This window comes from Rhynchophorus ferrugineus, unplaced genomic scaffold, assembly GCF_030347505.1.
Source record: "Rhynchophorus ferrugineus isolate W39M unplaced genomic scaffold, kcgeb_rfMv2 rfM14, whole genome shotgun sequence".
NCBI lineage: Eukaryota > Metazoa > Arthropoda > Insecta > Coleoptera > Curculionidae > Rhynchophorus > Rhynchophorus ferrugineus.
In genome coordinates, this window is record NW_027472593.1 from 249375 (window position 1) to 258995 (window position 9621).

A 9621-nucleotide genomic window follows, 5' to 3' on the forward strand; every position below is an offset into this window, starting at 1 on the left:
GTTTGAGAACTTTCTCTACATATTTTGTTGCAGAATACTTATAATCCTAGTTATAGTATTGTAGTCATGTTTAAACACATTAATATTTAATAAAAGTTTGATTTAACGAATCATATTTGTTTTAATTTTTATTGTGCCATTTAATAATAATGAATTGAATATATTATTTGTATATAGTTTAAAAGTTATTTTAAATAACATTAATTGATAGTGTTTATAGTTATTTAAAATTAGACATTTAAACCTCTATATTTCGTTTAATATTTGTTTTTTTTCCCTTGTTCATTTTAAATTAACTATTCATACATTTAGCCTATTTTTTAATATGTCTTTTTTGCCTGTTGTAACTATGGTATCTGTATGATTATGTCCCCATGTAAATAATAGTCCGCTAACTGTTTCTTGTACTATATTTTTTATGTATGCCAAACTATATCGAAGGCCCATCTAAGAATATAACTGAGCTTATTTTTTAGCTTTCTTCTGTTATTACAGAAGTTAGTTTTATGTTTCTAAACATTACGAATTCTTAACATTTATTTTTCATAGAGATGAATTTTACAGCAGATGAAATTTGTGCCATGATGGTCTAAAAACAAAACATCCGTAATATATCCGTCATAGCTTACGTAGATAACGGAAAATCATCTTTAACAGACTCCTTAGTATCAAAAACTAGTATTATTGCTGGTGCCAAAGTTAGAGAAATACATTTTACAGACACCAGAAAAAATTAACAAAACAGATTTATTACCATTAAATCATCGTAAGCATATTAAGAATATGTAGCCTTTTGAAATATTGAACGACGAAATTTAGAAACCACTGAAAATGTATGATAATTTTGATTAGTCATTCTGAAGCTTTATCTCTTTAAAATAAAGCTGGGTATTTGTTTTAACATAAATACTAACTAATCTATTTTTAGCGCCATATTTATGTATTTTGAACTCGAAGATAGGGATTTTTTCACAAATAATATTGATTAACGCGAAAAAGAATAGAAAGTTTTTTTGATTAATTTGATTGGTTCCTCTGGGCACATAGATTTCCGTTCTGAAGTAACTGCTGCCCTTCGTGTAACTGATGATGCTCTTGTTATAGTAGATTGTATTTCCTATAAGTAAATTCCTAATTAATTATTTGTATAATAAATTAAATAATTATGTATGTATTTTTAGTGTTACTTCACTTATTATTAATTTTACTAAAGAAACGTGCATAATACAATTCAACTCAAATGCAATAACGCATATCTAAATATATTTCTGTGGTAAAGGCTACCGAATTAAAGTAGGAAACATAGTAGTGTCTTTACAAACTTTTAATTAATCGGGATGTCATGTCCAAACGCCCTAGGCCGACATTGGTTAATGATTGGTGCTACTGATGCTGCTAATTCGCTATAAATTTGAATAAAGTTAGAAACAATTTTGTAATAATGAATTATGTGCAGGTGCGTGCACTTCTCATATAGGTTATTTCTACAATTTTGGTCCTGTTTTTTTCCGGTAAAGTAGCTATCGCCATGAAGGCCCCCATCCTGGGACCTAACTATGTGGCCTCAAGAAAGAGGATTTACACGAGAAGACAATTCAGGGAGCCATCCTCTTGATTGGTCGTTATATAGAAGCCATGGAAGATGTCCCATCTGGAAATATTTGCACTTTGTTCGGTCTGAATCAATTTTTGATGAAGCCCGATACCATCCCCACATTCACAAACATGCAGAACTTGAATGTCATGAAATTCGGCGTAACTCTCGTAGTACGTGTAGTTGTGGAACCCAAGAATCCGGCCGATTCATCAAAACCTGTAGAAGGTACGCAAATGTTCGCTTTTATTATGTAATTATCACTAAGGTCTGTGTCATTTGACTTCAGGTTTGAAAAGTTTGGCTAAGTCTGATCTTATTGTACAATGTGTCATTGAAGAATCTAGCGAAAACATCATTGCCATTGCCAGAGAGCTCCACTTAGAAATCTGTCTAAAGGCCTTGGAGGAGGATCATGCTAGAATTCAAGTTACTTAATCCGACCCAGTATTGCCCTTCGTGTAACTGATGGTGCTCTTGTTGTAGTAGATTGTATTACGGGTGAGTAAATTCCTAAATAATTATCTGTATAATAAATTAACTAATTATATGTGTATTTTTGGTGTTACTTAACTTTGTATTAATTTTACTAAAGAAACATGCACAATGCAATTCAATGCAGATGCAATAACGCATATTTAAATATATTTCTGTGGTAAAGACAATTTATTAAGAACTTCCGAATTAATGTAGGAAAAATTGTAGTGTCTTTACAATCTTTAATTAATCGTGATGTCATCTCCATCCGCCCCAGGCAGACATTGGTTAATGATTGGTGCTACTGATGCTGCTAATTCGCTATAAATTATGGATAAAGTTAGAAACAATTTTGTAATAATGAATTATTTCATGTGTGTGTACAAACGGAAACTATGTTACGTCAAGATATCGACGAACGTATTAAGCCAATCTTGTTCAAGAACAAGATGGACCATACCCATTTGAAATTGCACTTGGGTGCTGAATAACTTTACCAAATTTTCTGAAGTTTAACAATCTATAGGGTTGGGAGTATTTCAACCCAAAAACAGGATAATAATGACAAAAAATCGTTTTGCATGTACATATTGAATCCCATCTACAAAATTTTTGACTTGATTATAAATTGCAAGTAAACATGTGTTTTATTATTAAAAATAAATTAATTCTTCCAACACAATTAGGCCACTATATAGTTTACAAAATAACTTTTATGAAGTTAATATATTGTTGGCATTGCATTGGAAGAAAATTATAAGCCTAGGTATTAAACGCTTTCATGTTACCTCTATCTTTATATCTTATGGTGACAAGCTGTTATATCGAGAATGCATTATATATTTGTAGTTCTTGGGTGTAATTAAAATTTTTATTTTAGGAAAGAACAATATGAAGTCCTTCTCTCCACACTGCGCACTAACTTGAAATGACAAGGATAAGATGGATCCTCATGATGGGTCGTTATGTAGAAGTCATGGAAGATGTCCCATCAGGAAACATTTACAGGTTGTTCGGTGTGGATCAATTTTTGGTTAAGCCCGATACCATCCCCACATTCACAAACATGCAAAATTTGAATGTCATGAAATTCGGCGTAACTCTCGTAGTACGTATAGCTGTAGAACCAAAGATTCCGGCCGATTCGAAAAAATAATCTTGTAGTGTTATAATCTTTTAATTAATTTTATTTAATTAATAATCTTTTAATTAAGCGCGATGTCATCTGCAACCACCCCAGGCCGCTATTGGTTAATGATTGGTGCTACTGATGCTGCTAATTCGCTATAAATTATGAATAAAATTAGAAACAATTTGGTAATACAATTTGGCAATCGGCAACTTAATTGACATGCCGAATATTACTTGTAATATGAATAGGAACGAAATCATTAATTCATAGGACCATTTTACAATTTGGGCCCAAGTAGAAACAGAGCCTAAGGCGTAAAATTACGTAGTACGTGTAGCTGTGGAAGCCAAGAATCCCGCCGATTCACCTAAACCTGTAGAATGTACGCAAGTGTTCGCTATTATTGTGTGAATATCATTAAGGTCTGTGTCATTCGACTTCAGGTTTGAAACGTTTGGCAAAGTCTGATCTTATGGTACAATGTGTCATTGAAGAATCTAGCGAAAACATCATTGCCGTTGCCAGAGAGCTCCACTTAGAAATCTGTCTGAAGGCCTTGGAGGAGTATCATGCTAGAATTCAAGTTACTTAATCCGACCCAGTATTACGGGTGAGTAAATTCCTAAATAATTATTTGTATAATAAATTAAATAATTATGTATGTATTCTTGGTGTTACTTCACTGTGTATTAATTTTACTAAAGAAACGTGCATAATGCAATTCAATGCAGATGCAATAACGCATATCTAAATATATTTCTGTGGTAAAGACAATTTTAAGAACTTCCGAATTAAAGTAGGAAACATTGTAGTGTCTTCACAATGTCTTAATTAATCGTGATGTCATCTCCAACCGCCCCAGGCCGACATTGGCTAATAATTGGTGCTACTGATGCTGCTAATTCCCTATAAATTATGGATAAAGTTAGAAAGAATTTTGTAATAATGAATTATTTCAGGTGTGTGTACAAATAGAAACTATGTTACATCAGGATATCGACGAACGTATTAAGCCAATCTTGTTCACAAACAAGATGGACCATACCCATTTGAAATTGCAGTTTGGTGCTGAATATTTTCTGACGTTTAACAATCTATGGGGTTGGGAATATTTCAACCCAAAAACAGGATAATGATAACAAAAGATCGTTTTCGTGTACATCTTGAATCCCATCTACAAAATTTTTGACTAGATTTTGAACTGCAAGCAAACATGTGTTTTATTATTCAAAAAAAAATTAATTCTTCCAGCACAATTAGGCCACTATATAGTTTACAAAATAACTTTTATGAAGTTATTAGGAAATAAATATGTTGTTGGCAGTGCATTGGAAGAAAATTCTAAGCCTAGGTATTAAACGCTTTCATGTTACCTCTATCTTTATATGCTATGGTGACAAGCTGTTTTATCGAGAATGCATTATATATATGTACTTCTTGGGTCTAACTAAAATTTGTATTTTAGAAAAGAAGAATATAAAGGCCTTCTCTCCACACTGCGCACTAACTTGACATATGAAGACAAGGATAAGGATGCAAAACAATTTAGGCGGACATGGCTACCTGTTGGTGAGACTTTGCTTCAGATGATTGCCGTTCACTTACCATACCCAGTAACTGCTCTGAAACACAGAATGGAAATGTTATACGAAGGTCCACATGATGATGAAGCCGCTTCTGGTATGTGTCACCTATATGGATTTTTTAAACTCGTTAAATTTTGGTATTTATTTGTACATGATGATGTGTAGTTTACAACTCTAGACTGATTCACTGTGAATGATTGGTATAAACTAAACAACAATTACCATTTTTTATTACATTTTTTAATATTTGCAAATGACTATACTTTGTTTTTTTGTTTTTAGGTATTAAGAACAGTGATCCTAACGGTCCTATGATGATGTGTCTAAAATGGTACCCACTTCTCATAAAGGTTTTTTTCTACAATTTTGTTGCAGTTTTTTCCAGTAAAGTAGCCACCGGCATGAAGGCCCCTATCCTGGGACCTAACTATGTGGCCTCAACAAAGAGGATTTACACGAGAGGCAATTCAGGGAGCCATCCTCATGATTCATCGTTATATAGAAGCCATGGAAGATGTCCCATCTGGAAATATTTGCACTTTGTTCGGTCTGGATCAATTTTTGTTTAAGCCCGATACCATCGCCACATTCACAAACAAGCAGAACTTGAATGTCAAGAACTGCAGCTTATCTTTCGTAGTACGTGTAGCTGTGGAACTCAAGAATCCGGCCTATTCAGAAAAACCTGTAGAAGGTACGCAAATGTTCGATTTTATTGTGTGATTATCACTAAGGTCTGTGTCATTTGATTTCAGGTTTAAAACATTTGGCTAAGTCTGACCTTATGGTACAATGTGTCATTGAAGAATCTAGCGAAAATGTCATTGCCGGTGCCAGAGAACTCCACTTAGAAATCTGTCTAAGGCCTTGGAGGAGGATCATGCTAGAATTCAAGTTACTTAATCCGACCCAGTAGCACCCTTCGTGTAACTAATTGTGCTCTTGTTGTAGTAGATTGTATTACAGGTGAGTAAATTCCTAAATAATTATTTGTATAATAAATTAAATAATTATGTATGTATTTTTGGTGTTACTTCACTTTGTATTAATTTTACTAAAGAAACATGCATAATGCAATTCAATGCAGATGCAATAACGCATATCTAAATATATTTCTGTGGTAAGGACAATTAAAATTATACCTAAAAACTAACTTAAAATTATGACTAAAATTATTATTTTAGTAAAGAAGAAAATGAAGCCTTTCTCTCCACACTGCGCATTAACTTGAAATGTGAAAACAAGTATAAGGATGGAAAACAATTTAGTGGGACATGGTTACTTGCTGATGGGACTTCGCTTCAGATGATTGCCGTTCATTTGCCATCCCCAGTGACTGCTCTGAAATACAGAATGGAAATGTTATACGAAAGTCCACATGATGATGAAGCCGCTGATGGTATGTGTCACCTATATGGGTTTTTAAAACTCGTTAAATTTTTTTATTTATTTGTACATGATGATGTGCAGTTTACAACTCTAGGCTGATTCACTGTGAATGATTGGTATAAACTAAATAACAATTACCAATTTTTTATTATTTTTTTAATATTTGCAAATGATTATATTTTGCTTTTTTTGTTTTTAGGTATTAAGAACTGTGATCCTAACGGTCCTATGATGATGTGTCTAAAATGGTACCCACTTCTCATAAAGGTTATTTCTACGATTTTGGTCCTGTTTTTTCCGGTAAAGTAGCCACCGGCATGAAGGGCCCTATCCTGGGACCTCATGATTGGTCGTTACATAGAAGCCATGGAGGATGTCCCATCTGGAAATATTTGCACTTTGTTCGGTTTGAATCAATTTTTTATGAAGCCCTTCTCTCCACACTAACTTGAAATATGAAGACAAGGATAAGGATGGAAAACAATTTAAGCGGACATGGTTACCTGTTAGTGAGACTTTGCTTCAGATGATTGCCGTTCACTGGCCATCCCCAGTAACTGCTCAGAAGTACAGAATGGAAGTGTTATACGAAAGTCCACATGTATGGATGTTTAAAACGCGTGAATTTTTAGGTTTTATTTGTACATGACGATATGTAGTTTACAACTCTATGCTCATTCACTGTGAATGATTGGTATGAACTGAACAACAATTACCAATTTTTTATTATTTTTTTAGCATATCCAAATTACTATACTTCGTTTTTTGTTTTTAGGTATTACGAACTGTGGTCCTAACGGTCCTCTGACGATGTATGTGTCTAAAATGGTATCCACTTCTCATAAAGGTCGTTTCCAAGCTTTTTTTCCTGTCTTTTCCGGTAAATTAGCCAAAGGCATAAAATCCCCAATCCTAAGACCTAAATATGTGGCATCAAAAATGAAGATTTAAACGGGCAGACAATACATGGAACCATCCTCATGATGCGTCGTTATGTAGAACTCATGGAAGATGTCCCATCTATAAACATTTACAAGTTGTTCGGTGTAGATCAATTTTTGGTTAAGTCCGATACCATTACCACATTCACAAACAAGCAGAACTTGAATATCAAGGAGTTCAGCTTATCTTCTGTAGTACGTGTAGCTGTGGAACCGAAGAATCCGGCCCATTCAAAAAAACCTGTAGAAGGTACGGAAATATTCGCTTTTATTGTGTGACTATCACTAAGGTCTGTGACATTTAACTTCAGGTTTGAAATTTTTGGCCAAGTCCGATCCTATGGTACAATGTGTCATTGAAGAATCTGGCGAATACATTATTGCCGGTGCCGGAGAGCTCCGTTTAGAAATCTGTCTGGTAGCCTTGAAGGGGTATCATGCTAGCATTCAATTTAATTTATTCGACCCTACTGGGTCTTACTGTACTACGTGTTACGGTATACTACTGTATCTTACCGTGAAACCGTCAGCGAAGAATCTGACCAGATGTGCCTGTCAAAGTCGCCAAACAAATACAACAGATATTGGCCCAAGTATTTTAGCTTCCAGGCTTTTAAATATATGCCGTTTGGATTTCTATCAACATGTAGTCTATAAGATGAAGTTTATAAGGCTTTGCAATATAAAAGCTTGAAGTTTCATCAGTGAATATAACATTGATTAAAAAGGATTGAAACGACATTCTAGTCAGCTAGTGGGACACCCATAAACTATTTAGATGAATATATAATTAGAGAATGATAGATATTAGGTGAGATAGTGTACAATTCTTTTGGTTTAATTTTTAAATATTTCTTCCGTACTCTGGAACAAATAAAACACGCACTATATAGAGTATTGAACGAGAAGTTGCAGGCGTCTGAAAATTTCGAAACAAATGTGCTGTCTGGTATCTTGTACACTAAGAACAACGTTACTAGTTTATACCAATCATTCACAGTGAATCAGCATAGAGTTGTAAACTACATATCGCCATGTACAAATAAATACTAAATTTTCACGCGTTTTAAAAATCTATACATCTTTACCTTCGTATAACATATCCATTCTGTATTGTTGAGCAGTTACTGGGGATGGCCTGTGAACGGTAAACATCTGAAGCAAAGTCGCACCAACAGGTAACCATGTCCGCCTAAATTGTTTTCCATCCTTATCCTTGTCTTCATATTTCAAGTTAGTGCGCAGTGTGGGGAGAAGGGCTTCATATTATTCTTTCCTAAAATAACTATTTTAGTTACACCCAAGCACTACAAATATATAATGCATTCTCGATATAACAGCTTGTCACCATAGGATATAAAGATAGAGGTAACATGAAAGCGTTTAATACCTAATTTTATGTTCATGAACAAGATTGGCTTAATACGTTCAGCGATATCCTGACGTAACATAGTTTCCGTTTGTACACATACCTGAAATAATTCATTATTACAATATTGTTTCTAACTTTATCCATAATTTACAGCGAATTAGCAGCATCAGTAGCACCAATCATTAACCAATGTCGGCCTGGGGCCGTTGGAGATGTCATCACGATTAATTAAAAGATTGTAAAAACACTACAATGTTTCCTACTTTAATTCGGAAGTTCCTAATAAATCGTCTTTACCACAAAAATATATTTAGATAAGCGTTATTGCATCTGCATTGAATTGCATTATGCATGTTTCTTTAGTAAAATTATTACAATGTGAAGTAACACCAAAAATACATACATAATTATTTAGTATATTATAGAAATAATTATTTAGGAATTTACTTACCGGTAATACAATCTACTACAACAAGAATACCATCAGTTTCACGAAGGGCACTACTGGGTCGGATTAAGTAACTTGAATTCTAGCATGATCCTCCTCCAAGGCCTTCAGACAGATTTCTAAGTGGAGCTCTCTGGCACCGGTAATGATATTTTCGCTAGATTCTTCAATGACACATTGTACCATAAGGTCAGACTTAGCCAAACGTTTCAAACCTGATGTCAAATGACACAGACCTTAGTGATAATCACACAATAAAAGCGAACATTTGCGTACCTTCTACAGGTTTATGGTGAATCGGCCGGATTCATGGGTTCCACAGCTACACGTACTACGAGAGTTACGCCGAATTTCATGACATTCAAGTTCTGCATGTTTGTGAATGTTGGGATGGTATCGGGAAAAATTGATCCAGACTGAACAAAGTGCAAATATTTCCAGATGGGACATCTTCCATGGCTTCTATGTAACAACCAATCATGAGGATGGTAGTAGAAAATCGTAGAAATAAACTTTATGAGAAGTGGGTACCATTTTAAACGCATCATAATAGGACCGTTAGGATCACAGTTCTTAATACCTAAAAACAAAAAAAGCAAAATATAGTCATTCGCAAATATTAAAAAACTAATAAAAAATTGGTAATTGTTGTTTAGTTTATACTAATCATTCACAGTGAATC

General features: G+C 34.1%; 2 pseudogenes across 1 annotated transcript; both read left to right on the forward strand.

Moving 5' to 3' along the window:
- Positions 1-551: 551 nt before the first annotated feature.
- Positions 552-2580, forward strand: LOC143205713 (eukaryotic translation elongation factor 2 pseudogene; annotated as a pseudogene).
- A 1279-nt stretch (positions 2581-3859) lies between these two features.
- On the forward strand, positions 3860-7776 carry LOC143205714 (eukaryotic translation elongation factor 2-like; annotated as a pseudogene). The gene is made up of 6 exons (XR_013007872.1): positions 3860-3889; positions 4332-4410; positions 4669-4883; positions 6954-7369; positions 7431-7586; positions 7622-7776. The product of XR_013007872.1 is annotated as a eukaryotic translation elongation factor 2-like (transcript).
- Positions 7777-9621: the final 1845 nt, after the last annotated feature.